Raw genomic sequence first — 17,704 nt, 5'->3', positions numbered from 1 at the left:
AAAGACATGGACTCAGGTTTGAATCCAGATTACTCTGGTCATACCATACCATTCTATAACATACCTAAACTTTTAACCACTGTACAGTGAACTTTTACAATTGAGATGTCTAATTTTATGTGTCAACTTGACTGGGCCATGGGGTACCCAGATGTTTGATTAAAAATTAATCTCAATGTTTATGTGAGCGTGTTTTGAGGTGAGATTAACATTTAAATTAGTAGCCTGAGTAAAGCAGATTGCCCTCCCTAATATGGTTGGGCCGTGTCTAAGGGGTTGAAGGCCTGAATAGAACAAAAAGGCTGACCCTCTTCCAAATAAAAGAAATTTTCCCTGCATTTGGATTTGACCTGAAACATTGTCTCTTCCTGGGTCTTGAGCCTGAGAGCCTTTGGACTGAAGCCATTGACCCTCCTGGGTCTCCAACTTGCCAACTCACTTTGCAGATCCTGGGACTTGGCAGCCTCCATAATTGTATAAGCCAGTTCCTTATAATGCACTATCTCCTACAACCTATTGGTTCTATTTGTCTAATACAATGATATTCTAAGAATTGTGCTCAGAACTTTGGGAATCCAGGGACACAGCAAAGATAAGAAGACAGTCCCTGTTTTCAAGATGCTTACAGTGCAGAGAAGAAAATTAATAGCACAGCAGATTTACTGCTATTTGAGTTCTGAGAAGGAATTGATGGGATTGAGGAGCTAGGGGATGGGATTTAAGGCAGAAGCACCAGCGAATTTAAAGGCAGCAAGGCATAAGGGAATAATCTGATTGGGGAAATTTGTAAAAAAATCCTGAAAGGGTGAAATAGGCTGAATATTTGCCAGGTTCCAGACAGGAAAACAGAAATCACATTAATTATTTTAACAACAAGCATCCACTGTGGAGGAGTTGTTAAAGCCGGTATTGGAGGGCTAAGAAAGCAAAATGGAAACACTGAGGTAACAGAGATGGTAAGTGCAGGAAGCAGCAACCACCCTAAGTGCTGGGGAGCACAGGGTATCCATGGGGAATGGTTCCAGGGCCCCATAAGATATCAAGATCCTGGATGCTCAAGTCCCTAATATAAAATGGTATAGTATTTGCGCATAACCTACACATATTTTCCTGTATACTTTAAGTCATCTCCAGATTACTTATAATACCTAGTATGATGTAAATGCTATGTAAATAGTTGTAAATACAATGTAAATCCTATGTAAATAGTTGCTCGTGTGGCAAATTCGAGTTTTGCTTCTTGGAACTTTCTGGACTTTTTTTTTTTTTTCTGAATGTTTTCCATCTGCAGTTGATTGAATCCTCTGATGTGGAACACATGGATATGGAAGGCCACTGTAATTAGAAATTAGAAGGTTAAAAATATTCCTGAGGAGCTGGGACTCAGACACTGAAGAAAGGCTTTGCCTGGGTCCTTCTGGGACATCTGAGAGGTTACGGAAAGTCTGGTTCTGCCAGGGAAGGGCTGGAGTTGGGTAACAGGGTCTTAGGAGAACCAACTGTTAAATTTCCAGGAATTTTTTGAGCCAATTGTTGAGACTTTTGTAGCTTGAGGTCACCCATGATGGAGTATTTATACAACAGAAATAGGCAAATGCTACTGATTTTTCCAGAGAAAATTTTCTGCACACCACTGGTTCTGGAACCGTGGGACAGGGGTGGAGACTGCAACTATGGCTGTTGCTGCTTTGGTGAAATGCTGCTGTTGGGGTGAAGAGCCAGGTTCCTTCCTTCTGGGGCTTCTAGCTTCTTTCTAGTTCCTGTGTTTGGTAGCATCTATAAGCACAGTCATCTGGCAAAGGAGAATTGTGTTTTGCAGAATCCCAACCCTCGCATCCCTAAAAAGGAATATAGAAGGGTCTGTTTGGACCTGAGAAACAGTAGCTGAAACACAAGGGGGCCAGCTCTCTGATTTCTAGGAAGCACTGTCACATAGTGGAGGTAAGAGTCTGGCCTTAAAATAACTCAAATTTGCCATGGTTCAAATGTTGGCTTTGTCCACTGCTTCAAGATCTGAGTCAGATATTTAACCTCTCTGTTTTACCTTCCTCTTGTACAAAATGGGGATAATCATAATACCTAGTCATAGAATGGATTAAATGTGATAATGGCTATAAGAATAATAATGGCATCCTTATCTTCTCTATCAAATCTTTCCAAAATGTCACCTTCTCAGTGAGGACTTTTCTGACCACTATTTGAAATTGCACCTCCCTTCCCCCCTGCACCCAGTACTGATTATTCCCCTCCCATAACTTATTCTTTTCTAACCTTTACCATCTTATAATTTACTTACTGTCTGTCTTCCTAACTGGAAGGTGAGCTCCATGAGAGCTGAACATTTGTTCTGTTTTGTTGTCTAGCACATAATTGCTCTTAAATAAATATTAATTGCATAAATGAAAAATCTTGACTAACAAATAGTATATACAAAGAAATGTTAGCCATCACTAATAAGTTAAAAGTTATTTTATTAGTGTTTTGGTCTTCCATAAACACACTGCCATCACAGAACCAAACTCAGTTCCATAGAATGAGATGTTAACCTACTTTGAAAGTCTCTCAGTGTTGATTATAAATTATGCTGTATGCATAATAAGTTTTCAGAGAAATTGTAGCTTTATAAAATAAATTCTTACTATCTTAAAAAAATTGTCTCTCAAGAGAACTAACTGAGCTAGAATTACAGGCACTCAATAATAGCTTGAAATGTTTAGGGTCTTTTTTGACATCTGTTACACATCTCTCAAAAGTGGCCAGTGGATTTACTCTTTGGATATAACTTTGGTGAAACATCCTTCTTGGTCTACTATCCTTTCAGTTGTAAAATAAAAGAAGCAGAAACAGAGCTTTCATGCCTGGAGCATGCCAGAAAGACACTTGTAACATGCAAATACCCCCCAGAGGAATTTTTTCATTTGCCCTCTTACAGCTACCAGGTAGCAGATTAAACTCTTAGCATTACAGGGAAAAATTGCAGTACCTTATTTCTATGGTACAGGTAAATTTATTTATTTATTATCATTTGGGTTTTTAAATTTTTTAAAGGTTACACTCCATTTATAGTTATTCCCAAATATTGGCTATATTCCCTGTGTTGTACAATATATCCTTGAGCCTATCTTACACTCAGTACTTTGTACCTCCCAGTCCCCTGCCTCATCTTGCACTTCCCCCCACTTACTGGTAACCACTAGTTGGTTCTCTATATCTGTGAGTCTGCTTCTTTTTTGTTATATTCATTAGTTTGTTGTACTTTTTTAGATTCCACATATGACTGATATCGTACTGTATATGTCTTTCTCTGTCTGACTTATTTCACTTAGCATAATACCCTCCAAGTCCATCCATGTTGCTGCAGATGGCAAAATTTCATTCTTTTTTTACAGCTGAGTAGTATTCCATTGCATGTGTGTGTGTGTGTGTGTGTATATATACACACACACACACAAATATATGTATGTATGTATATATACATCACATCTTCTTTATCCATTCATCTGTTGATGAACACTTAGGTTGCTTCCATATCTTGGCAATTGTAAATAATGCTGATATGAGCATTTGGGTGCATGTATCTTTTTCAATTAGTATGTTTGTCTTTTTCTGATATATACCCAGGAGTGGAATTGCTGGGTCATATGATAGTTCTATTTTTAATTTTTAGAGAAACCTCCATACTGTTTTCCACAGTGGCTGTACCAATTTACATTCCCATCAACAGTGTACAAGGTTTCCCTTTTCTCCACATCCTTGCCAACATTTGTTGTTTGTGTTCTTTTTGAGGATAGCCATTCTGACAGGTGTGAGGTGATATCTCATTGTAGTTTTGATTTACATTTCCCTGATGATTACAGATGTTGAGCATCTTTCCATATGCCTGTTGGCCATCTGCAGTTCCTCTTTGGAAAAATGTCTGTTCAGTTCTTCTGCCAATTTTTTAATCAGGTTTTTTTATTTTTTTGATGTTGAGTTGTAAGAGCTGTTTATATTTGTTAGATAGTAATCCCTTATTGGTTATTATAAATCCCTCATTTGCACATATTTTCTACCATTCAGTAGGTTGTCTTTTCATTTTGTCAAAGGTTTCCTTTGCTGTGCAAAAGCTTTTAAGTTGAATTTGCTTCGAGTTTTTTATCTTTGCTTTTATTTCCTTTAGTTTAGGAGATGGATGCAAAAAAATATTGCAGCAATTTATGTCAAAGAGTGTTCACCCTATGTTGTCCCCTAGGAATTTTATAGTATCTGATGTTACATTTAGGTCTTTAATACATTTTGAGTTTATTTTTGCATATGGTATTAGAGAATATTCTAATTTCATTCTTTGACATGTAACTGTCCACTTTTCCTACCACCACTTATTGAAGACACTGTCTTTTCTCCATTGTATATTCTTGCCTCCTTCTTCATAGATTAATTGACCATAAGTGTGCAGGTTTATTTCTGTACTCTCTTTCCTATTCCATTGATCTATGTGTCTGTTTTTGTGCCAGTACCATACAATTTTGATCACAGTAGCTTTGTAGTATAGTCTGAAGTCAGGGACCATGATTCCTCCAGCTCTGGTCTTCTTTTGCAAGATTGTTTTGGCTATTCAGGGTCTTTTGTGTTTTCATACAAATTTTAAAATTATTTGTTCTAGTTTTGTGAAAAATGCCATTGGTATTTTGATAGGGATTGCTTTGAATCTGTAGATTGCCTTGGATAGTATGGTCATTTTAACAATATTGATTCTTCCAACCCAAGAACAGAATATATTTTTCAGTCTGTTTGTGTCATCTTCAATTTCTTTCAATAGTGTCTTTTGCTTTTTCCAAGTACAGGTCTTTTACATCCTTAGGTAGGTTTATTCCTAGATGTTTTATTCTTTTTGATGTGATGGTAAATGGGATTGTTTCCTTAATTTCTCTTTCTGATACTTTGTTTTTAGTGTATAGAAATGCAACAGATTACTGTATATTAATTTTATATCCTGCAACTTTACTGAATTCATTAATGAGCTCTAGTAGTTTTCTGGTGGTGTCTTTAGGATTTTCTATGTATAGTACCATGTCATCTGTACTAACTGATAGCTCTAACTAAGGACCTACCTTAATGAATAAAACTGATTTTTATTTAAAGAGGAAGCCAACCATCTCTCAACCTTTTACCGATGTGTGTATTTCTTCTCTGTGTGTCCAGTATGAAAGCATTTTGACACATGTGGACTGCATGGTCAAGATTAAACACACCCTGGTGGTAGGGAACATTTTGACATTCCCAATGTCAACAACCTGGGCTGAGTGGATCCTTAGTCAGGGACTAAAAAAAGGGTGTGTGGCTTACATGGACAATGAGTTTGCTCTTGTCTTCTCTTCTTGACCTGTGCTTGAAGCATCCAGGTACCTATAGGGTTATTTTCAAGTAGTGAGGGTTAAAAACAGGCTCTGTCACTTGGGGGGGCAGATGACTGCTAATAGTGATGATGGCTCATGCTGATTTTTTAAAAAATAAATTTAATTATTTTAATTTATTTATTTTTGGCTGTGCTCAGTCTTTGTTGCTGTGCACAAGCTTCTCTAGTTGTGGCAAGCGGGAGCTACTCTTCATTGTGGTGCGCATGCTTCTCATTGTGGTGGCTTCTCTTGTTGCAGAGCACGGGCCCTAGGTGCATGGGCTTCAGTAGTTGTGGCACATGGGCTTAGTTGCTCTGCAGCATGTGGGATCTTCGTGGACCAGGGATTGAATCTTCATTGGCAGGCAGATTCTTAACCACTGCGCAGCCAGGGAAGTCCTAGCTCATGCTGATTTAACACTTACTACATCCAGGCATTCTGGTCAGTGAGTGATCTCATCAACTTTCATAGTAAACTCAAAGATCAGTAGGTGCTACTGTTGATTTTACGGACAAGAAAGTTGAGGTATAGAGGAATTAAGTGACTTTCTCAAGGTTACACGTCTAGTAAGTGAATGTACTGAGATTTGAATCCTGTGATTCCCACCCTAAAACCATACTCTCAGCTGTTTAAATAAGCCAGGGTATTTGGAATCTGTATTTCACTGATGTTGACTTTCCTTTGGTAAAGTCTTTTAGGAGGAACATTTGAATCCTGCCTCACAGTGTACACACAGAGGTGAAAGGGCCCTCTGTCCTTCCTTGGGTCACGACATGAAAGGGGAGCAATACCTCTTGAAACTAGTACAGTGATGTTCGTGTCATTAGTGAGCTCCTCCTGGGGAAAGGCAACACTTGGGCAAGTTACTTAACCTCTCAGTTCCCTTCTTTTCTCATTGGTGAGAATATAGTACCCAACTCATGGGGATATTGTAAAATTTAAATGAAATAATATATGTAAATAACTTAGTCCAATGCCTGGAACATGGTAAGTCCCTAACAAACTCTCAGATATTAGTAATGAAGTGATTGGCATCTTCTTTTGCATAAGTGACTTCCCTTTCAATGAGTCTTCAGTCTTCAAGATGTCACAAACACCTTAGACAATCTCCTACAATAACATTTCCCAGGATGTATTCCCTGGACCTTGAAGCCAAAGCGCTCTGTTCAAAACAATTTCTAGGATCAATTATGTTTTGGAAATACACTTATACTTTCTTCCTCTTTGTAAATTAAATGCTATAAGAGTATTGTAATAAAAAACTTGTTAAATTTGATTTCACACAGCATTTTCTGAATGCTTTAAAAAAAACTTTAATCAAAAAAAACCTTGAGACTTTTTTGGGGAGCAGTTTTAGGTTCACAGCAAAATTGTGAGGAAGATACAGAAATTTCTCACATACCCCCTGCTCCTACATGTTGATAGCCTCCACCATTATCAACATCCCCCACCGAAGTGGTACGTTTTTTACAATCGATGAACCTACACTGACACATCATACTCATTCAAAGTCCATAATTTCCCTTTGGGTTCACTCTAATGTTATACATTCCATGGGTTTAGACAAATGTATAATGGCATGTATCCACCATCATTGTATCATACAAGAATATTTTTATTACCCTAAAAATCCTCTGCTTATTCATCTTTATCCTCCACGTCCCTGCAACCCCTGGAAACCAATGATTTTTTTTTCCCTCTCTCCATAGTTTTTTGCTTTTTCCAGAATGTCATATAGTTGGAATCATACAATATGCAGCCTTTTTGAATTGGCTTCTTTCCCTTAGTAATATACATTTAAATTTCCTCCATGCCTCCTCATGGTTTATTAGTTCACTTCTCTTTGGTGCAGAATAACATTCCATTGTCTGGAGGTACCACAGTTAACTTGTCTATTCACTCACTGATGGAATCTTGGTTGTTTTCACATTTTGGCAGTTATGAATAAAGCTACTATAAAATCTGTGTGTAAGTTTTTGTGTGGACACATTTTCAGCTCCTTTGGGTAAATAATAAGGAGTGTCATTGCAGGATTGTATGGTAAGAGTATGTTTAGTTTTGTAAGAAACTGCTAAGCTGTCTTACAAAGTAAGCTGTACCATTTTGCATTCCCACCAGCAATGAATAAGAGTTCCTGCCACTCCACATCCTCACCAACATTTGGTTTGTCAGCGTTCTGGATTTTGGCCATTCTAACAGGTATGTAGTGATATCATGTTGTTTTACTTTGCATTTCCCTGATGACATCTGATGTGAAGTATCTTTTCATATGCTTATTTGCCATCTGTATATCTTTTTTGGTGAAGTGTCTGTTAAGGTCTTTGGCCCATTTTCAATCTGGTTATTTGTTTTCTTATTGTTGAGTTTTGAGCATTTTTGATCCTTGTACTTTTTTGCAAGTATTTTTCTTCCAGTCTGTGGCTTGTCTTATTCTTTTGCCATTGTCTTTTTTAGAACAGAACCTTTTGATTATAACGAGGTCCAGCTAATAAATTATTTCTTTCATGGATTGTTCCTTTGTTGCGGTATCTAAAATGTTATCACCATGCCCAATGCCATCTAGGTTTTCTCCTATGTTCTCTTCTAGGAGTTTTATAGTTTTGTGTTTTACATTTAGGTTTATTCATTTTAGATTCATTTTTTACATGTGGATGTCCAATTGTTCTAGCACCATTTGTTGAAAAGACTATCTTTGTTCCAATGTTTTGAATTTGCTCTTTTGTCAGAGATCAGTTGACTGTATTTATAGGGGTCTAATTCAGGGCTCTCTATTCTGTTCCATTGATCTGTTTGTCTATTTTTTCACCAATATCATGCTGTCTGATTACCGTAGCTTTATGGTAAATCTTAGAGTTGGGTAGTCTCAGTCCTCCAACTTGGTTCTTCTCTTCCAATATTGTGTTGACTACTGAGTCTTTTCCCTCTCCGTATAAACTTTAGAATCAGTTTGTTGATATCCACAAAATAGCTTGTTGGAATTTTAATTTCTGAATGCTTTTGAGATAGAAATTTCTTTTTTCACTTAGCAGTTATTCTTTGGAACACAATTTGGAAATGACATCTTATGTAATTTGCTCCTTTCTGGTGCATCTTATATAATTTCCTAATTTTTTGTGAATGAACTTTTTCACTGAATCTTCAAGGTTTTTTGTATGTCCCTTTATATCCACCATATCACTGGGCACATAGTAGGTGCTTAGCAAAACAAATGTTGCTCAACCAATTCATTGGGTTCTGTGTTCTACTTCACAGAGAGAGCACTTTAGCCCAGACTCAGGTGAAATGGCCCCACCTTCAGGCAGGCAGTGTAATGTCATGGAGGGAACATTGGATCGAAAACCTCTGTAGTTTACTTTCCTAGTTTATAACTTTAGGATTTCAAATAAAAGAGCCCCTACATTATTCACTACCTTTAAATTCTTTGTAATCATGAATTAGGGCATTAAAGTTGGTGAAGTTTTATGATATAAATATGCAAAATAGAGGAAGGGGGTATACCCTTGTGGAGATAAGTGAAAGCTAACCAAATGAGAAAAGCAAAGGCTATTTATTCAGAGCTTGTTAGAATAAGGGAGTTGACCACCATCACTTGCATTTTGGCAGAGAATCAAAGTCAAGCAGAGGAGTAGGAGAACTTTATAGAGGAAAATAGGAAAAGCTACATGTAAGTCCTCTTTGGAAGCCATTGACATGGGGAAACTGTAGGTAGGATAATTAGAAGCGGGGCATCCTATGTAATTGGCGGGGGTGCAATAATTTGGCCTTTTCTCGTTGGTCCTAAGTTGGAAGCAAGGAGAAAAATTAGGGACACTATCAGTTATTAATCAAATCCTGGCCATTTTGGGTTGATTGTTATAGGGGTTATTTTTTGGCTTCCTGGGTTGTTACTAGATACAGCAAGTCTGACCTATAGCAGGCTGGCTTCTTGGGCTGATTACTATAGATAAGTGTTTGGTTTCCTGGGCTGGTTGCTTCAGGTTTTGGGTCAGAGTTCTGTCTTTGTGTATGGTCTGGCCATTGCCCATTTGTATATTCAGTCTTTCATCCTCATTAAATATGTGAGTAAAATTCTCAATTCAAAAGTTCTCCAAATCAAGGGAGTGTGTACAGGATCATGGTTTGTGTTTTTGGTAAAGACGACAATAGATGAAACTACATATCTTTTCAAAATTTTTTTCTTACAGTTCATAAGCATTACAAGCCATTTGTTAATGGCAATAATTAGCCTTTTCTGGTTCTGGGAAAGGCATCCTCTTAAACCTTATAATGGTTGTGAGTTCCCAAAGATATATAGAACATTTGATACCTGTGGTCTCAGAACTCTTGGGCACTTTCTCTTGTTCCTGTAGAGGAACTGGAGGTGTATCACAGAATGTTTAACTGCCTGTGCTATCTCTCAGGATATCAATTAAGATTGGACAAGGAATATGTATGTGTATATATATATATATATATATATATGAATCACTTTGCTGTACACCAGAAACTAAGACAACATTGTAAATCAACTATACTTCGATTAAAAAATTGGACAAGGCTCCGTGTCATATTTCTTAGCAATTATGGAACAATTCTCAGGATCTCTGTTTATTTTATTTTATTCTATTTTTTTATTTTAATTTAATTTAATTTTATTTTATATTTTAATAAGAAAGGAAAGAAATCCCTGTCCAGGGGTCTATACACTTTGGCCTGTGGCTTGTTTTTATACAGTCCCAGCTAAAACTTTTCTTTTCATTTTAAAATGGTCTTTAAAAAACAAATAAAAGAAAAAGAAGAGTATGTGACAAGGGTTGCAAGTGGCCTACAAAGTCTTAAATATTTACCCTCTGGTCCTTTAGAGAAAACAGTTGCCAAGTCCTGTCTTGGTCAATTAACAGAGAGCCTGGGCCAGGTTTTAGAAGTAGGACCCTTGTCATTTTCAGTGTACGGTGGGGGCTGCTGAGGGAGGGGGCGCTGCCTGTCATGTCCATACAGTAGCTGTGACACCTGTCTTACTTGTCAGCCTGGACAAGGGCGGGGAGCACCTGGAGGTACTCGCAGAGGATCTGACATTACCTGGCTCTCAGGAACTGTAGACCTGAGTGTTTTGCTTTGTTTTTTTAAACTATTGTGTCTTGTCTCATGTGACTGCTCCCTGGGCTGGTCCTGCTGCTTTTTCCAGTCTAGCCTGTGTCATGGCTGCAGGACAGTCAGTATTTTTAAGACTTCAAGGTCTTAATGATTTAAAGCAAACAAATAGACAAACAACAAAATTTGCATCAAAGCAAGACACTGGAAACACTCCAATGTGTGGAGTGGCAAAATGTGGCAAGCCGTGATTACCACAAGGAATTGTAATTCTGGGGTATGTTTTTCTTCTTTACGTTTTCCTATACTTTCACATTTTTCTACCAAAAGCATGTATGGTTTTAAAATCAGATTAAAAAAGAATAGTTTGACCTAACAGTATTCTGGTATATTCCAGTCAGAAGAAACACATATACTTTGCACTCAAAGGTCTTTCTGGGAGCAGATGGAAAGTGGATCCATCTGTCAAGATGTGATTTGGATCAAATTGTCAGAGTTACCAAAAACTGGCAAAAAATGAACAAAAATGATATTAGGGAGCCTTGAATTATTCTGGTAACTGCTTTCATTCTCACTTTACTTTGTAGGCAAAGATATCTTTTTCTTGTTTTAAATGTTTGGATGATGGAGCCACTAAGAATGATAGTTGTCCTAACCCTTAATATATTTACTTTTCAAAACGTGAAACTCAAATAGAAATAAAACTTTGAATGTATTTGAAACTCGCTGATGTCTTCTTTTTTCCATAAGACAAATCCATTGCCTTCCGTATTTATTTTTATTGCATTATAAATTGATGGGGAACAATATAAACCCAGAAGCCTAAATATCAGGAAGAAAAGGAGACTTGGTCACAACTTGTTGGAAACTCTGAAATACATATTTATTCTGAGCCACAAAAGTACAGTACATCAGCATCTTTTTAATAATGGAGAACAGTGTCTTCTCTAATAGGCGGCCTGGGGGTTGGTGATATGGAGATCCTGCACCTTCTCACGGCATTGTCACTACTTCATCTTCACAGTTCTTGCTTTTGTTGGTATTTGTTCCTCTTCCCTCCCTGGGCCATTGTTAGAAGTGTGAGTGATCAGGACAGATCAGTCTGCATTTACCATCTATATTTCCGTTCCCAATCTATTTTCCTTTCATCGGGCCTCCCCCAGCATCATTGGCTTCTCTCTGCCAGAACCACTAGAACTCTTCCCTCACTTGCCTGGTTTACTCATTAAACTGTAAGCTCTTTGCGGGCAGGGACCATGCCTTACTTTCTTGTTCTGAGCAGCCAACGTGGAGCCTAGAATATAGGCTTAGGTAAATTCTCTTAAATGAGTAGGTAAGGCAAAACCAAATTAATTAATAACAGAATACTCACTCTGTTTTAAGCACTAAATGCTTTGCCTATATGCAGCCCTCCTAAAAAATAACCTAATAGCTCCATTATTATCTGCACTTACAAGTACATGAGATGGAGGTGCAGTGGTGATCGTAGACCTTCTGGCTTTAGAGTAGAGGCTGTTGAAAGCTGTTTCTCCTTACACTTTCCTCCTAGACACTCTGGAGTGATGATGCTGAAAATTCCCCATGAACACCCCTCACCCCAACCAGGGCAAGAGAGGGCAACGTTTGAGCACAGGTGTGAGTCTATAGAGATCTTCCCGAATTCACCTTGACTGGACTACTCATTTCTTAGCCTCGTTAGTGCATGAGGGTGCCTGGCATCCATCCAGGCCCTTGGCCATCTAGCCAGGCTGGTCTACCTGCATACCCAGTGATCAGGCCCATCCTCACAGGCTGCTGGTATTTCGGCCTTCTTTGGTCATTTGTCTTGAACCCTATTACTTCTTCCTTACCTGTGATCCCTCTCTCTCACTGCTTTCTTCCAGTGACTACTTGGCTGCCCTCTGGCCCTCCTGACTTTATTTTCAGCTCCAGCTCTTTTGAATTTTGCATTGGTCCTTGGCTTCCTGGGCTGAGCCGGACTGCACAGAGCCAACACTCACCCTGAGTTCTTCTGTCCCTAGCAGCTTCTGGAAAAAATCCTGCTTGACTAAACTCCAACCTGCAGTGCTGATGTGGCCCCTAAAGCAGGGACGGAATTCCCCCAATTCTTGGTTCCCCCCAAACTCCCATTCACCCTTGTCTGAGGGACTTCTCACACCAGAGTCCTACTGCCCAAGGAGACTTCTCACCCTCACCCTCCACCATTCTGACTCTGGCTCATTCTTTGGACCTCAGTTTGATGTCACTCCCCTTGGGAAGTCCTCACTACTACATCTCCCCAACCCTGTCCTGAATCACGTAGGAGTCTTTTCTCCTTTCTCCTTTGTCACCCAGTATGTCTCCATCACCAGCAAAATAGCTGATGTGCTTACCTGTGCAGGCATGGTTTCAAGAACTTTACAGGAATTAACTCAGCTGATCCTCTGCAACAACCCCAAGATGAATACCATTTAAACATTAAAAAAAAAATTCTTTATACATTTTTAAAGGTTATATTCCATTTATAGTTATTATAAAATATTGGCTCTCTTCCCCGTATTGTACAATGCATCCTTGTAGCTGCTCTTACAGCCAATAGTTTGGACCTCCCACTCCCCCTCCCCAAGCCCTGCCACTTGTAATCACTAGTTTGTTTTCCATATCTGTGAGTCTGCTTCATTTTTAATGTCTGTTTTACAGGTGAAGGAAGTTAAAGAACATGTGTAAGGCTGCACAGATAATTAGGTGCAGTCACGTTTTGAACCCAGGCTGTTGGGCTCTGGAGCTCCTTGGTGTACCTAGTTTTACCTTCCTCTTGTGTGTGGCATTTCTCACGTCACATCACACTGTCTGGTCACCCCTCTGTTTTATTCATAGCTGCATCCTAGCGTGAAGTGCAAATCCTGACAAAAGTTAAGCTCAATTAATACTTTTTGTGCAATGCATGCCTGAATTCTAGTTGTAGATATTTTATGTCTCACAAATTCAAATAATACATTCCTGATTCTTGATCTGGTAAGATCAAGTGTGACAGAAAAACGAGAATGGCCAGCCGACTGGTATGTGGTCTTTGGGTCCTTTAACGATTTCTGTGTTCATCAGTCTTATTCTATATGAACAATTGGAGCCAAAAGGAAAGTGATGTCTGTCTCAGCTCCCACATTTTACACAGTTGGAGATGGGGGCTGGAGCATTTAAGTGACTTGTCCAAGGTCACGCATGGAGCCGGTGACAAACAGGATTCCAGGTCAGCTGATTTCCAGTCCTGTGTCCTTTCTGTACACCTGGTCAAACAGAAACTAGTGTCACATGAAGGCATGCAGGTAAAACAAACACCAAGTCCACACCTGGTTTGATTCTGACTCCAAACAGCACAAAGGGGCGCATGGCTCCAGTGCTCCCTGGCACTGTGATCAGCTCAGAGTAAACACAGGGCATCTGATAGGGAAGCACATTTGGCCCAGAAAGGGCCCAGACTCTGCAAAGCTTTAAGAGTGTTTTGCTTACAGCTTGGTCTTTATTGCTGTGTGACCTTGCATATATTCCTTTGCTTCTCTGGTCTCCAGTTACCTCTGTAGTATGATACGGTGTAATGAACTGAATGTATAAGTCCCCCTCAGATGCAGTGTTGAAGTCCTAACCCAAAGTGTGATGATATTTGGAGTGGATCTTGGGAGGTAATTAGGTTTATGAGGTCATGACTGAAGAGCCCCTATGATGGAATGTGTCCTTGTATAAAAAGGAAAAGAGACAAGAGTCCTCACTCTTTCTCTCTCTCTCTCCCCACTGTGTGAGAACACACTGAGAAGGCAGCCATCTGTAAGCCAGAAGTGGCCTCTCACCAGGAACAGAATCTGGCAACGTGATTTTGGACTTCTAGTCTCTAGAACTGTGGGAAATAATGTCTGTTGCTCAAGACCCTCAGTCTCTGGAATTTTGTTATAGCAGCCTTAGCTGATTAAAATGAAGGGTTTTATGAGCTTGATCTTGAAGTCTCCTTCTGGCTCTGCAGTTCTAGCATTCCTTCTCAAGGTCCCCTCTGTTGCTGGCTGTGTTCCTTCCTGCCACTCTGCTGTCCCCTAAGCCACTCCTCCTCTCTGGTATGTTTTCTCCAGCTCCTGGTCATTAATCAAAATCATCTGCTAACTTAGAGGTTGAGCACAAGTCTCAGCTTACAGGTGTGAAGAAAAAGCAGTGCCTTTGGGTCAAATCCAGATACTTCTCTTCAGTTTATGTGAACTTTAGCAGTTACCTTCTCTTCGCCTCCACCTTCAAAGTGCAGTTAATAATACTTATAGGATAAGAGTTGTTGTGATGATTAAGTGGAATTAAACATGTAAAATACCTGTATAGACTGGTGGTCAGAAACATTTTTCTGTAAAAGGCCATACAGTAAATAATTTACCCTTACAGAGAATGTGGTCTCTCAGCTTTGCCAATTTATGGTGAAAATGGCCATGGGCAATGTGTAAACAAATGAGTGTAGCTGTGTTTCAATAAAACTTTATTTATAAAAACAGGTAGCAAAAAAATAAAAAATAAAAAACAAAAAACAGCAGACTGGATTTGCACCCCTACCTGCAGCTGCCATGCTTTGCTGTTCTATATAGAGATTATGATTCTTATCACTTTTTTTGTTAAACAAACTTTAGGTTGTTTTGTACTGTCTCTTTCTTTCTCTGGGGCCCTTCTTTCCCTCCCTACCTTACCCTTCTTTCCCAGATAACAGGTACCTTGACAGCAAGAATAGATGTTCTCATTGGTGTCTCTTCACCCAGATTTCCAAGCACAAGCACTAATAAATGTGCTGTGTTTGTTGAAATGGAATGAAAAGGAGTTCCCCCCTTCATTCCAGGCCTGGAATCCAGTGTCTGAGGGCCCCCAGATGCAGCAGTGTGGGCCCGGCGCCATGGGAGAAGAAAGCCTTTCTCAGGACCTACAGGGCCTGCAGACTGGGCGGGCTTTTCTTTCTAAAGAGATGCTGTGCTTTGACTTCAGTGAAAGGCCTCAGCCAGTGCACTGGGGAGGTGGCCCGCGGTGGAGCTGGTGCGGGAGTTCACTGCAGTGGTTTCCTGTCCTGCCAGCCACGCCTTGGGCTCTGCTGATAGGGGAACCATTGTTCCTTGTCCATTGTGTGGCGCACAGGGTGCTGGGGACGATGGGCAGGGTGGGGAGCAGCCACTCATTTCACAGAGCTTAGCTCAATGAAAACAGAAAGATAAAGGGCCAGGAGAGGAGGAAGAAAATGCCCGCCACACTGACGTGCCAGCTCAGAAATTGAAGTGACCTGCCAGGCAAGCATTCTCAGAGCAAGGGTGACATTTGCTGAGAGTCGCTCTGAGTTTGGAATGGAAACTGGGCTCTTAGATGTTGGTAATTGGAACGCACAGATTCAGTAACCCATCTGGCAGTTATTCTACTAATCTCAGTATCCTGGCCAGGGGCCAGGCAGGCACAAAATCGCGTTCTTTTCTCTTAATCCCCAGTGCAGTTCCAGTGGCACCCGGCAGGCCCCAACTCTGTAGGATTTGTCAGTGCTACTCTGCTTGACTCCACGGCTTAGGGAAGCCCCTTGGAATGCCACTGGCTGCCCCAGGGCCTTGGACATAGCCAGACACCAGGAGGGGCCAGGGATAAGTGTGGGTGATGGAAGACTCTGGCTCTCAGAGTCATTTGGGCTTAGGCCGAATCCTGGCTCTACACAGGTAAGAGAAAGAACTTCATCCTCCTTCAGCTGAGAAATGGTTTCTAGGGACTGACTTTTTAGATTCACATTTCAACTCTGTCACCAGCTCTGTGATTTGGGCACATTACTTAATGTTCTGGGCTTCAGTTTCCTCCTGTGTAATATGGGAGCAATATGGTGCCTCCTCAAAGTGTTGTTTTGAGCATTGAACAAGCCAAAGAGCATACACACACACACACACACACACACACACACAAGAAGAGGGCCTTGCCCATAGTGGGCATTTGTAGGGGGTCATGACTTTGGTTACTATTTCCTCACCCATAAATGGGGATAATGACAACCACTCCTTAGGGTCCTTGTAAGATGAGATGAGATTCTAAATGTGAAGTCTCATCCCTGGTGCATGAGAGGTCATCAGTGAACTATGGTAACTTTGTGGATCCCATCACTGCACATTCATTGCACAGCATGAGGCTAATCCTCAAGAGTCCAGGACTGTAGACCCAGCTGTGCCACCAATTAGCTGTGTGATCTCAGTCTGGTTACTGCCACTCTCTGTCCTTGGATGTCCTTAGTCTAAGATGAGGAAGTCAGACTGGATTCGTTCTTTCTGCTCTAATATCGCAGGCTTCACAGAAGGTTGGGGAAACTTACCATGGATGACCATCTTGTAGAGATTTGCCTTTTGCACTAGCTCAATGTAGATGGTAGAGGTCACAGGCAGGACATTCCAGTGTGTGACAACTGGTGAAACATGACAAGGCAGGGGCTCCCTGTGCAGCCCACTAAGCTTTCTTCCAAAGAAGAACACAGCCTCCTCAACCCTTAGCGGCCCCTGGACTCATCATCATCCATCATCATCATAATAGTAGTAAACATGTATTAAATTCTTCACACATATTAATTCATTTGACCCTCACAAGTACCTATGAGGCAGACGCCATTATTAACCCTGTGTTGCAGATGAGGAAACAGGACACAGAGAAAGTAACATGGCCATAGTCACACAGCCTCTAAGTGGAAATGGGCTTTGATCACGATGGTTAGAGTTCTGAGGCTGCCTCTTAGCCACAGGACTTACCTAGCAAGCCATGTAAACAATCAGGCTGCAGGCTGCAAGACCTCCAGTGAAGCAGGGCAAACACTGGTCCAGAGGGCAGACAGTCTGAGTTGATCTGGAGCCTCTCCCACACCTGCTGGAGGCCAAGGGCAGATGGCACCTCTTCTCTGGGTCATGGCTGCCTAGCCTATTTGGAGCTTGGGAGGGTCAAGTGAGAACACTGCCTTCAGCCAGGCCTGGGAGAGGGGGAAGAGGGCTGCCCTGTTGAAAGGGAACACCTGATTGTCACAGCCTCTTTTCTGGCATGCTTATGCAGGCAATGATATGCGTTGTTATTGACACAGGATGGTATGTGGGTATGAAGAGGCAGGTCATTTCCAAGAAAAGATGTTGAAGCACCTTAAGTGCAAGAAGACATGGAACAGAGAATCAAAGACCCCATAGACCTTCCATATTGTTTGGCTCTGTGTCCTAAGAAAAACTACATTTTAGTATGACATGAGCCTTTGGGTGCTTTGGCCACTCAACCTC

General features: G+C 40.5%; 1 long non-coding RNA gene across 5 annotated transcripts in view; it reads left to right on the top strand.

The window, feature by feature from the left end:
• Positions 1-17,704, top strand: part of LOC132597339 (uncharacterized) — a 393,127-nt gene that overhangs the window by 142,249 nt on the left and 233,174 nt on the right. For all 5 annotated transcript variants that reach the window (XR_009563966.1, XR_009563967.1, XR_009563968.1 and 2 more), the window contains one exon: positions 7,494-7,574. This is a non-coding gene — a long non-coding RNA (uncharacterized lncRNA). The remainder of the gene's footprint in view (positions 1-7,493; positions 7,575-17,704) is intronic.

Source organism: Globicephala melas, chromosome 5 (genome assembly GCF_963455315.2).
Source record: "Globicephala melas chromosome 5, mGloMel1.2, whole genome shotgun sequence".
In the NCBI taxonomy this organism is placed as follows: domain Eukaryota; kingdom Metazoa; phylum Chordata; class Mammalia; order Artiodactyla; family Delphinidae; genus Globicephala; species Globicephala melas.
This window is presented reverse-complemented; position numbering and strand designations above follow the sequence as displayed.